At 46.4% G+C, this 13,334-nt stretch overlaps 1 protein-coding gene across 1 annotated transcript in view; it reads left to right on the top strand.

The window, feature by feature from the left end:
• Nucleotides 1-13,334, top strand: part of LOC147698453 (uncharacterized) — a 75,518-nt gene that overhangs the window by 37,608 nt on the left and 24,576 nt on the right. The window lies entirely within an intron of this gene.

Raw genomic sequence — 13,334 nt, forward strand, 5'->3', positions numbered from 1 at the left:
TTATAATAACTCATTTGGAAGTGAAATGTTTAAAGTTGTTGCAATAGTGGAGGAATATATGAATAAGATAATAGGGCTAAGCACAAAGGAACCAATGGTTTTTTGGATAGGAGACTTTAACGTACATCATTGTCCTGCTGCATTAACCCCAATGTGTGGATTTGTAGATGAAGATGGAGAATCAAATATGCATTTTTCTCATAACGCTCATGGGAAATGCATTTTTCTAAAAGATTTGGAGATCATGAACCCACGATCTGAATCAACAGGTCTTCCGCTAAATACCTTTTGCTCCTCTACATGTTGTTCCTCAATTGATGTTATAATAGCCTCAGCTAGACTGGGTGAAAAGCTCAACAACAGGAAAGTTGAATTCCTGGGCTTCAGTGACCATGCAGCTATAACATGGCATGTGAACTGCACGGGTATTTTTGGCTCCACTTTGTCACATATGAAACCCTATATAGCGAAAAAGAATGGGATAACATTGAAGTGGGGGAATATTGATAAGGCTGTTGTTATTCCTCATGTAGTTTCAAACTCAATGAAAGAAAGAGAAATATGTCTTGACTCAAATCAGGACCCAGGGTCCATCACTAAGGCTTTTGAAACTATTTTGCGAGAAGTAAAAAGGAATCTCCCTTAAAATGGAAATGCAAACCTAAGGGACCCTAGTGGTTCGATCGTGATTGCACTAAAGCACATTTTAGCCTACGCCGATTACTTAAGACCGTACCTAAAAACCTCCAATTTGTAAAGCAGGCCCGCTTAACTTACACGGTGGCGAGGAAGAGCAGGTTAAAGAAATTGAAACTTGGGATAAATTATTGGTTGCATCCATCACAAATAATGTAAGGGATTTTTGGTTAACGATTAAACGCCCCATTTTTAAAATCAAACTCTGAGCCGAATTTGGATACGCATGTGGACGAGGACTCTTGGGTGGCGCACTTCAGTAATATTTTTAATGCCCCACCTGTAAACGCTGAGCTAATGGATGTAGAGCTGATCCCATCCTCTAGCACTATTCTTACTATTAATATAGGGGAAGTATGCTTGGAATGTAGCAATGTACAAGTAATAAAGCATAGGTTTTGATGGCGCTCCAATAGACTTTTTTACAGATTGCCCTGATTTATGGAGTCCTCTGCTTACTAATATTTTTAACTCTTTAGCAAGAGAGGGACCTCCTGCCTCTTGGTTTAAGGCCATTTTAGTACCAATTTTGAAAAAAGGAGATAAGCAAGACCCTAGGAACTTTAGACCTATTTCTCTCTTAGATAGCACAGTAAAATTGATGGGTATTGAATCGACTTGAGACGTGGGCTTTGACTAATAAGATTTTGATACCAGCACAATACGGTTTCAGAAAAGGGAGAGGCACTCAAGATCAATGCCTGAATTTGAGTTTGTTCATAGCAAAGTATACCTACGCAAAGCAGGGAAATTTATATCTAGCCTTTATCGATCTTAGCGCGGCTTTTGATTATGTGTCTCATCCACAGCTGTGGAGAATTATGAGGGAAATGGGGTAGATCAGGCAGTGATCAAATTCATTAGACGATTCTATTCAAGAGCTGAAGCATGTGTCATGTATGGGTCACAGGTAAAATGTACTAGGGGGTTTCCTGTAAAAAGAGGAGTTCGCCAAGTGTGCGTTCTCGCCCCTTTTTTATTCTCGCTTATACTAACGGGAGAGAGTCTAAATTGTTAGATTCAAATATAGATGTGCCAAGAATAGGAAAGTTGCATATGCCAATTTTATTATATGCAGACAATGCAGTTTTAATTGCACGAACAAGAAAAATCCTACAAAAATTGTTAAATACCTATGTGGATTTATGAAAGGCCTTGATCTCCAGACAAATTAATCTAAGTCATTTGTTTTAATTACAGGGCCAAAGCTGAGCAAACCTCCTTCTTTTTTTTATCTCAAAACGTAAAGTGACACAAACAGAGTCCTTCTCATATCTAGGAGTCACGCTTGATTCTCAGACCTCTTAGAGGAATATGGTAGTGAATCGTGTGGTCTTGTTGGAGAAAAGTACAAATGCAATACGCTCATTTTCAAATAAGCTGGGAACGAGAAACCTAGATTTTTTAAGAAAGGTTTATGGGGAGAAATCTAGGACAATAGCTACGTATGGTGGAGGGGTGTGGGTCCATGTTACAGTAAAGAGGATACAAACAACAGAGGATTTGTTTTGGAAATCAATGATGAGTCTCCCAATTGGTTGTTCTAATTTTAATCTACATGAAGAATTAGGCATCACTTACATAACTGATTGGATAAATGTTGCACCTATTCTTTTATGGAACTCAGTATGGTGTAGAGACACAGTGTAACTTAAGCAACAAATAATACGGGATTGCTTATCCCTCGAGCATAGGGATAATATTTTATGGTTAAAGTATGTGAAAGATACTTTATATACTCTTGATCTCAGAAGCTTATTTGTATCCCCAGAAAAATGTGCCTCTGTCTCTAAAAAAGCATTAAAGGCCCGCTTAATAACCACTGCTAAAGATGGGACATTGACTGTCTACCGTAATAAATCTACAGTCAAAGAATATATTGAAGGTCCATTGCAGATTGAGGGTTGTTAGACCTGGCATCTTTGGCGTGGTTTCCACCTATCTTTTTACCTCTACCTCCTGTATTTTTGATGCTGTGCTGGATTTCGTTTTGCTGGTTTAGATGCTTTGGACACTCTGCCACTGCTGATCAGTGCCAGAGTATAAGTGCTCCCTATGTAAATTGTTATCATGATTAGATATACCCGTTTGGCATATTTGTATCACCACAAAGTCCCTAGTAAAGTGCACGGGGTGTGCCAGGGCTGGTGATGACAAATGCTACTAGTGGGCCTGCGGCACTGATTGTGCCACCCACATGAGTAGCTCTAAAATGGTGTCTCGGGCCTTCCACTGCAGTGCCTGTGTGCAGTCTAGGAACTGCTGTGTCCTCCTGGTCAGTGTCCCCACTGATCAGGCCTACCCCTTCCCTTTTTGTGCACATTAGTCACCCCTATGGAAGGCCCAAGGTACCCCCCCTGGGCAGGGTGCAGTGTATGTGAAAGGTAGAGCATGTACTGGTGCAGGTGACATGCTCTGGTAGTGAAACGCAGCCATTTTCGTTTTTCACTATTGTAAGGCTATCTTGCTCCATAGGTTAACATGGGGATGCCGGCTACAGTGGCTACCAGGATTTCTTCCCATAGGAACAATATAGGACAAAAGAGTCTAGTATCCCTGAAATCAGATTTTAATAACACATCTTTTAGGAAAGGTTGTTTTTAAATCCTGTGTTTGAGAACAGCACTTTTAGAAAGTTGCTGTTCTCTTGTCTGACCCTTCTGTGTGCCTTGGCCTGTTTGTGTATTGACTGTCTGGTTTGAGAGTGACAGGGGCTGGGGATTCCCCGGGAGGCTGGCTGAGTCAGCCCTAGGCTGAATGACTGCATTTGCAACCTGAGTGGTGGGAGGAGTTAGCACCTGGGCCTGAATAGGGCTGTGCCTGCCTGCCACAATGCTGGCTCCACCTCCTGCTGGGCGTCTGACGACCCTGCCCCTCACTCTGAAAGGAAAGGAGAAGCCAGGAAAACAAAGTACTCAAGAAACACCCAGAACTGGTTCAGACCGGGCTCAGGGCCCACATGCACAAAGAGAACAAAGACTTTAAGGGATATAAGTACAGGACCCCTGACAACAGAACATTAGATCATCCTGGAATCAAGAAGGAACCTCTGCCAAGGAGAAAGCTGAATCTGAAGAAGGAAAACTGTCCTGCTGTTGCTCTGCTGGACTGACCTGTTGCTTTGCTGCCAAGGAGAGGGGAAGGACTTTGCTGTTGTGCTGTGTCCCCTGTCTTGAAGGAATCTCCAAGGGCCTGAGAAGAGCTGGCTCCCTGTTCTGAAGTCCCAGGAACAAAAGGACTTCACCCCCAACTTCCCTGAACTCTGCTGAGAGAGTTCTGTCCTTCCTAGAGTGCTTGATCCAGTTGTGGGGCCTCTGGAAGTTGTACCTGTGCTGGGAAGCTTGAAACTAAGCTTGAGAGACTTTTTGCAATTGAAAAGTTATCGCATCGCTCGCTGCGGAGCGCATCCCCGACAGTGCGAGGAAATTCCCGCCGCTACGAAGGCCGAGATTGTCGCAGCGCCTGTTGCCACTGCAAGAGCCGTCGCATCCTTCGTTTGCGGGACGCACCAGACCGGTGCGGGAAAGTCTAACATCGCTGTGAGTGTTGTCGCTGGGTGAGATCGCCGCACTGCTTGCTCGCGGACCGCATCACGCCGCTGCGAGTGTCATCGCAGGAGCCATCGCATCGAGGAACTGTGAGAGAGAAGATCACTGCTGGTTTGCGCATCGTCGCCCCGGAGATCGTCGCAACTCCAGAGATCGTCGCATCGTGCCTTTGCGAGAACAAACTTCCTACGGAACCTACGCAAAGGAATCCATACAAGTGGCCTTCCTCCCCATACAGACCGGATTCGTCGCAACACGCCCGCTGCTGCAGCGGGGCTGTCGCATCGCCTCCCCAGGGTCTCAGGAGCAACGCATCGCTTGTTTTCCACCGCACCAGCTTCTGCTTTTGGAACTTTGTCGCAACTAAAAGGTACTGTGAGTAAACGTGACCCAACTGTGAACTTTTCACGCATCTGTGGATTATTTTATCGCAACCTAAAGAACTTACATTACAACCTTAAGAACTCTTTTGAAACCATATCCTTGAACTGTGTATGTTGGATTTTTGTCGTTTTGGTCTTGTGTAGTTTAGATTAAATACCTTTATTTTTCTAAACTGTTGTGGAGTCAGTTTGTGGTGTTTTCACTGTGTTACTGTGAGTGTTGGTACAAATACTTTACACATTGCCTCCTGAATAGCCTTAACTGCTCGTGCCAAGCTACCTAGAGGGTGAGCAGGGGTTATCTCAGAGGGTTTCCTCCTTACCCTGACTAGAATCAAGGGTCCCTATTTGGACAGTGGTACCTACCTCTGCCAACTAGAGACCCCCAGTTCTAACAAGGGTTTATCTTTCTATTTGGAATTTGTAACAGCCCCACGGAACAGGTTTATTCCGTTAAGATTTCGGCTTAACTTTATTACCTGCATGTTGGGCCATTCTGCTGGTATCTTTGCCCAAAAGAACTCATGTGTTGCCCATGTGATGACACTTCGCAACAATCTGATTTGCACATTTTCTTCTTCTGTAAATGTTATTGTAAACAAAGGCAAAGGTTTCTAATTCTGCTTTTACGTACGCACAATTTTAGACAATGTCGCCTGGCCTTGCATTTTTTACGTATGGTGTCTGATCCTTTGACTTGTAATACTGTTGCCTCCTTTTTATGCGTGTGTTTGAAAACGAGGAAATTGTGTATTGGCTAACATTTATGAAATGCTTCTTTCCAGTTTTAATCTGAACTTTTTTATCTGTGATGTATGATTGTACTTTTTTGATTAACTTTGTCTTAATCGAATAAAATAAGTTTGATTGATTGAAGTGGACAAACTTGGCATTCAGGATTATGATAGCAGGCAAGCTCAAGATGGAATTGGTTTTAAGCCAATGGCACAAGCCAGGGTAAAGTCCCCACTGTCTCTAGAGAAGGGCTGGTGATGTCCACTGCAGCTATCATCCATACCCCATGGATAATCCTTCTTGTATGCTACTTCAGCAAGCCTTTCTAAATATGAGAATGCATGGGGGTTGATGGCTGCACCAGAGGGCCATGGATTGGTCAGGTTGCCCATGCCCAGCTGCATTTGGGTGCCAGGAAAGTCCCTCTTTTTTGCCATATGCAAATCAGTCTTGACCCTGTTCCCCATAGGAACAGTCCAGCCCAAACTGCAGAGCCAGGTCTTCCCTGGACGGGAAACAATCATCCTGGGTCCAGTTTTGGGGTAACACCCCTCATTAGCCAGGGTAGCTTGAATCCAGTGGCAAAGTGAGCAAGGGAAGCACGTCCGGGCATATCCTGCTAACTTAGGGCAAACAAGGCAAACACCAGGAGATGATGGACGGAGCACTGAAAGTTTTTAGACACACACCCCTGCCACAAATCTAGGTTGAATCTATCATCGTTCTTTAGCTCACTTTGCCACCCCAGTTCAGACCCAGCCATATGCAAATCAGTCTTGACCCTGTTCCTCGTGGGAACATTCCAGCCCGAACTGCCAAGCCAGGTCTTTCCTGGACTGGAAACAAGCATCCTGGGACCAGTTTCGGGTTAACAATCCTCATCAGCCAGGCTAGCTTAAGTCCAGTGGCAAAGTGAGCAATGTACCCACGTCTGGGCATATCCTGCCAACTTAGGGAAAACAAAGCAAACACAAGGGGATGATGGATGGAGAGCTGAAACTTTTCAGACACTCACCCCAAGTCACAGATGTGGGTTGAATCCATCATCGTTCTTTAGCTCACTGCGCCCCCCCCTCCACCAGTTCAGACCCAGTATATGCAAATCAGCCTTGACCCTATTCCTCATGTGAACATTCCAGCCTGAATTGCCAAGCCAGGTCTTCCCTGGACTGGAAACAATCATCCTGGGACCAGTTTTGGGGTAACACTCCTCATCAGCCAGGTGAGCTTGAATCCAGTAGCAAAGTGAGCAATGTACCCACGTCTGGTCATACCCTGCCAACTTAGGGAAAACAAAGCAAACACAAGGAGATGATGGATGGAGCGCTGAAACTTTTTAGACACTCACCCCAAGTCACAGAACTGGGTTGAATCCATCATCGTTCTTTAGCTCACTTTGCATCCCCCCCCCCAGTTCAGACCCAGCATATGCAAATCAGTCTTAACCCTGTTCCTCGTGGGAACAGTCCAGCCTGAATTGCCAAGCCAGGTCTTTCCTGGACTGGATACAAGCATCCTGGGACCAGTTTTGGGTTAACAATTCTCATCAGCCAGGCTAGCTTAAGTCCAGTGGCAAAGTGAGCATTGGACCCATGTCTGGGTATACCCTGTCAACTTAAAGCAAACAAAGCAAACACAAGGAAATGATTGACAAAGTTCTGAAACTTTTCAGACATTCACCCCCAGTCACAGATCTGGGTTGAATCCATCATCGTTCTTTAGCTCACTTCGTCACCCCAGTTCAGATTCAGTCATATGAAAATCAGTCTTGACCTTGTTCCTTATGGTAACAGTCCAGCCAGAACTGCCAAGCCACGGGCCCGATATCCCTCATTGGATAACATTGGGAATCAGCACTCTGCACCCGGCCACCCTGGTGCCGGCTGAGGGTTCTCTAGGAGTGCATCCTTGACCCTGGGGGGACCCTTGTTCTAACCCCAGAAAACCAACTCCCAAACCTAAGTACTTACCTGTAAACCGATAAGTTAATTTCCTCCCCCATAGGATTAGGATTATACTGGCGGCTTTTCTGTGAAAAATGTTTTAAGTGTGGAGCAGGAAAATTGTATGAAACCTTAAGAACTGTGTACTCACAAAAACTGCTTTACTTACCTTTTATTTAGGAAATGTCCCAGTGTGACATCTAGGCATATCCCAATGAGTAGAAAAAGTAATCTAGTAAGTATTCAGACAGTAACTGCAAAGTAATTTCAATTGTTTCTGAATAATTAACCTATCTGTATCCAAATCAATTACATACAACTGCATTCAACTGTGTTATTCCTGCAAAGTATTATTCCACTTACCTGCACAAGGTCTGGCTTGGCTCTTGAAATAAAATAAAATAAAATAATATTTTTACAAAACAAATTGGTAAGAGTTCAGTGTTTGAGTGTGTGAAATCCTCTTTTGCCTGAGTGTGTACAATAAAAGGGAATATCCCGAACAACGACTCCGGAACAACGAGATCCGGAGTCACGCAAGCCAAACAACGACTTGCCCGAACAACGACTCAGCCTTAACCACGCATGTGCGTGGTTAAGGCTGATTCTGTCTAGGTTTTTTGTAGGTCGGGTGTGCTCCTTTGTAGGACTAGCATGTCCTTCCTGACTCTGCCGTAGAAGCGAACGCAGGTCTGAAATGTCACTCTGGTGCATTCTTCAACGATGTCTTTCTGCGATTCTGGCCTAAACCTTTCTGCCAGGCTGACATGCAACAAATCAGACATTCATATTTGGCTCCATGGGTCAGCGTACCAATTATCACCTATTGCACAAGCACAGTTTAAAGAAGAATTAGCCACCCCCCCAAAAAAAAATTTCACTCTAGTTGCGCATCTGACTGCCAACTATCAAGTTCAAGAATTTGTATAGCGCACTACTCACCCAGAGGGTCTCAAGGCGCTTGGGGGAGGGGGTGCATTATTTATCGAATAGCCAGGTTTTAAGTTCCTTTCTGAAGGGAATGTGGTTCTGTGTAAGGCGGAGGTGAGTAGGGAGAGAATTCCAGGTCTTGGCCGCCAAGTAGGAGAAGGATCTTCCTCCCATGGTGGATCTATGGATGCGCGGAACTGAGGCGAGGGCTTGATTGGAGGATCTTAGTTGGCAGGTGGGAGTGTAGAAGGACAGTCGTGTGTTGAGGCATTCGGGTCCCAGTTTGTAGAGGGCCTTGTGTGCGTGGGTGAGGAGACGGAACGTTATTCTCTTGTTGACGGGAAGCCAGTGGAGGTCTTTCAGGTGACCAGTAATGTGGTCTTGGCGAGGGATGTCCAATATGAGTCTGGCTGATGCGTTTTGGATGCGTTGGAGTTTTTTCTGTAATTTGGCTGTGATTCCGGCGTAGAGGGTGTTTCCATATTCCAGTCGGCTAGTGACCAGTGCGTGGGTGACAGTCTTTCTTGTCTCGGAGGGGATCCAACGGAAGATTTTTTTGAGCATACAAAGTATGTTGAAGCAGGAGGATGAGACGGCGTTGACTTGTCTGGTCATCGAGAGGGAGGAGTCTAGGATGAAGCCCAGGTTACGTGCGTGGCCTGTGGGTATGGGTGCTGTGCCCAGGGCCGATGGCCACCATGAGTCGTCCCAGGCAGAGGGGGATGATCCGAGGATGAGGACTTCCGTTTTGTCTGAGTTAAGTTTTAGGCGGCTGTTTTTCATCCATTCGGCTACTTTTTTCATGCCTTCGTGAAGATTGGTTTTGGCGGTGTTAGGGTCTTTGGTGAGGGAAAGGATCAGGTGGGTGTCGTCGGCGTAAGAGATGATGTTAAGGTTGTGTTGTCGCGCGATGGATGCGAGTGGACTCATGTAAACGTTGAAGAGGGTGGGACTGAGCGATGATCCTTGTGGTACTCCGCAGATGACTTCGGTGGCCTCTGATTTGAATGGGGGAAGTTGGACTCTCTGGGTTCTCCCGGCGAGGAACGAGATGATCCAGTCCAAGGCTTTTCCTTGTATGCCGATGTTGCTGAGGCGTTGTATGAGGGTGCTATGACAGACTGTGTCGAAGGCGGCGGAGAGGTCGAGTAGGATGAGGGCAACTGTTTCTCCGTTGTCCAGTAGTGTTCGGATGTCGTCTGTCGCTGCAATGAGGGTGGTTTCGGTGCTGTGTTTGGCTCAAAAGCCGGACTGTGAGGTGTCGAGGGAGTTGTTGGATTCAAGGAAGGCGGCGAGCTGGCTATTGACGGCTTTCTCAATGACTTTGGCAGGGAATGGGAGGAGGGAGATGGGGCGGTAGTTCTTAAGTTCAGAGGGGTCTGCTGTGGGTTTCTTCAGGAGGGCGCTGAGTTCGGCGTGTTTCCAGCTTTCTGGGAAGGTAGCGGAGTTGAAGGAACAGTTGATGAGATCACGGAGATGGGGTGCGATGATGGAGTCTGCTTTGTTAAAGATGTGGTGGGGACAGGGATCGGTTGGCGAACCTGAATGAATGGAGTTAATTAGGCGGGTGGTGTCTTCAGTGGTGATTGGGTTCCAGGCGCTAAGGTTGTTAGAGGGCGGTTTAGGTTCGGAGGTGGGTGGAGTGGATTGTTCTTTGGGAATGTTCTCAAAGCTGTTATGTATGTCGGCGATTTTGTTGTAGAAGAAGGAGGATAACGAATCGCAGAGGTCTTTGGAGGGAGTAATGTTGTTTGAGGCTGCGGTGGGGTTGGTAAATTCTTTGACGATGTTGAATAGTTCCTTGCTGTTACGGGCGTTGTTGTCGAGTCGATCCTTGAGTGCTGATTTCTTGGTGGATTGGATCATTTGGTGGTGTTTGCAGGTGGCTGTCTTGAAGGTGGTCAGGTTGTCAGTGGTTGGGTTTTTTCTCCATGTTTTCTCGAGAGTGCGGCACAGTTTCTTGGATTTCTTAAGGTCATCGTTGAACCAGGGGGCCTTTTTGCTACCCTGTTTGGTTTGGTGGTTTTTCAAGGGTGCTAATTCTTCAACGTTGTCAGTGATCCATTGTTTGAGTTTGGTGGCAGCTTGGTTTGGGTCCGATGAGAGGGCGGGAGGGTTTTGGTTGAGCGATGTGAGGAGTTGGTCGGTGGTGATTTTGTTCCAGTTTCTTCGCGGAATAGGTTGTGGGGGTTGTGGGTCGAGGTAGTTTTGTTGCTGAAGTGAACACAACTATGGTCCGTCCAATGGAGAGTTGTGGTGCGATCGAAGGAGATGTGTTTGCTGGAGGTGAAGATTGGGTCGAGCGTATGTCCGGCTACATGGGTGGGGGTGTCAACAAGTTGTTTGAGTCCGAGATTGGCCAGGTTGTCCAGAAGGGTGGTGGTGTTGCTGTCGTTTTTATTTTCCGGGTGGAAGTTGAAGTCTCCCAGTAGAATGTAGTTCTCGGAGGCGAGGGCATGTGGGCTGATGAATTCAGTGATGTCTTCGCTGAATTGTGTGCGGGTTCCTGGTGGCCTGTAGATGAGGGTGCCTCTAAGTGTGGTCCTGGGGTCGGTGTGGATCTGGAAGTGGAGGTGTTCGGTGGTTGCAAGGTTATCGTCAAAGCTGGTCGTGATTTTGATGGTGTTCTTATGGACGATGGCGATGCCTCCTCCTGTTTGGTTGGTGAGGTCTTTTCGGATGATCTTGTAAGCTTCCGGGATGGCTATGGCGATGTCGGCTGTTGATGATGCGTTCATCCAGGTTTCTGTAAGGAAGACGATGTCCGGTGAGGCAGTGTCGAGTAGGTCCCAGAGTTCAGTGGCGTGTCTGTGGACCGAGCGGGTGTTCAGCAGGATGCACTTCAGGTGGTTAGAGTCTGGGCTGTGTTTGGAGTTAGTGGAATTGGTGTGGGTCTTGATGCAGGCGAACTTGCAGGATTGGCAGGTGAATGGACCGTGGGTACGTCCTGGGGCAGCTTCGTAGCATTGTGGTGTGCGTCCGGGGTTAAGGGCTAGGAGGGTGTTGGCATCATATGTTATGCGGGCTTGGTGGATAATGCGGGGGCCAGGGGGTCTGGCGCTGGGCGCGGTCCAGGCGCGGACGGGCTTACCTTTGGCACACCTTCGGCGCGACCGCTGCGCGTGAAAGCTGCGCGGAAATGCATCTGTCATATGTGGATAGTGGAGGGGGAGGGGCGAGGGAGGGTCAGCTGGGAGGCGGGAGGCGGGATGTAGAGACAGGCCAGGAGGCAGAACAACAACAGCAAAATGGCCGCAAAATAAACAAACACCAAAGCAGGACGATATTGGGGTGCGGAGTAACGCTATGGGCAGTAGTGGCACCGGCACGATCGGTCAAAAAGTAATATACCGATCAGTGCGAGCCAAACAGTGATGGAAATGGGCAATAGGGCAGTACGATTTAATCCAGGCGCAGAGAAATTAAAGATGATGCACAGTGACGCGAGCGATTCTAGACAAGCAAACAAATGTAGTTACAGCAATGAGCACTGGGAGCAATGAAGCGCTACGAATACATTAAAGCACAGAGGAATATGATCTACAAAGCGACGCTTACGATTTTACACAGGCACAGCAGATGCGGTTACAACAGTGAGCACTGATCGCAATGAAGCGCTGCAATTCAAATCAGGCAGAGAGGATTTGAGATTAAAAGCGCCGCTTACGATTTTAAATTAAACACAGGAAATGCAATATCAAGTAGTGCGCGATGAGAGCAAACAAGAGCAGTGATACTTAAGTGGCCAGGGAGCGTAGTGGAGCGACCGCTTCTGAACGAGTCAGGACGGTCACAGCGCTTCACCAGGCGGGACAGTCCAGAGCTACGAGTGGGAGGGAGGGTCAGCTGGGAGGCGGGGGCGGGGTGTAGAGACGGGCCAGGAGGCAGAACAACAACAGCAAAATGGCCGCAAAATAAACAAACACCAAAGCAGGACGATATTGAGGTGCGGAGTAACGCTATGGGCAGTAGTGGCACCGGCACGATTGGTCAAAAAGTAATATACCGATCAGTGCGAGCCAAACAGTGATGGAAATGGGCAATAGGGCAGTACGATTGAATCCAGGCGCAGAGAAATTAAAGATGATGCACAGTGACGCGAGCGATTCTAGACAAGCAAACAAATGTAGTTACAGCAATGAGCACTGGGAGCAATGAAGCGCTACGAATACATTAAAGCACAGGGGAATATGATCTACAAAGCGACGCTTACGATTTTACACAGGCACAGCAGATGCGGTTACAACAGTGAGCAATGATCGCAATGAAGCGCTGCGATTCAAATCAGGCAGAGAGGATTTGAGATTAAAAGCGCCGCTTACGATTTTAAATTAAACACAGGGAATGTAATATCAAGCAGTGCGCGATGAGAGCAAACAAGAGCAGTGATACTTAAGTGGCCAGGGAGCGTAGTGGAGCGACCGCTTCTGAACGAGTCAGGACTGTGCATTCATCATTCTCATACCACAAATTCCATTCAGACGTTATATGCCCGGATCTTATGTAGTGTAGTTCCTATTTTCCCAATAGGCTCTGCACATTGGAATAACATAAACAGCAGTGTAAAAGTAGGACTGAGGTCATCTAGGTCTCTACTGACTATGTTAGACTTAATTTGGGTTTGCCAGCTAGCTCAGAGGTCACTAGAAACTTTCTCGAATGAATAGGGAGGGGTTAACTTCCCTGATTCAGACAAGAAGAGATTCAGCTCCTGACAACCGCATAAACATGACAACTTTGCTCCCTCAAAATAAAGAGTGTATCTCTAGAGTCGTGTGAAAACAATAGACAGCTATTTCAGTCAGTCAATCATGCATACTTAGTTTCACCAGAGTGCAGAGAAATAGAGAGACGGGCGTTTTCAATAAAAAGGTGTTATTTTATTGAGCAGTCTTTTTTCTCACGCAAGAGAAATGAATTGCCACAATTGCAATACTTATTATGAAGTAAAGTGCGTACAGTAAAAGTAGTATTACGAAATAATACTGTAAAAGCATAGATATGGTTTCTTAGCCATATGATACTTAAAATAGAAAAAATATATATACATACATAAAACCATTGACTAACGTACTCAACTGGTGCTTCTAACTACGCCT

Source organism: Lissotriton vulgaris, chromosome 8 (assembly GCF_964263255.1).
Source record: "Lissotriton vulgaris chromosome 8, aLisVul1.2, whole genome shotgun sequence".
Classification (NCBI taxonomy): Eukaryota; Metazoa; Chordata; class Amphibia; order Caudata; family Salamandridae; genus Lissotriton; species Lissotriton vulgaris.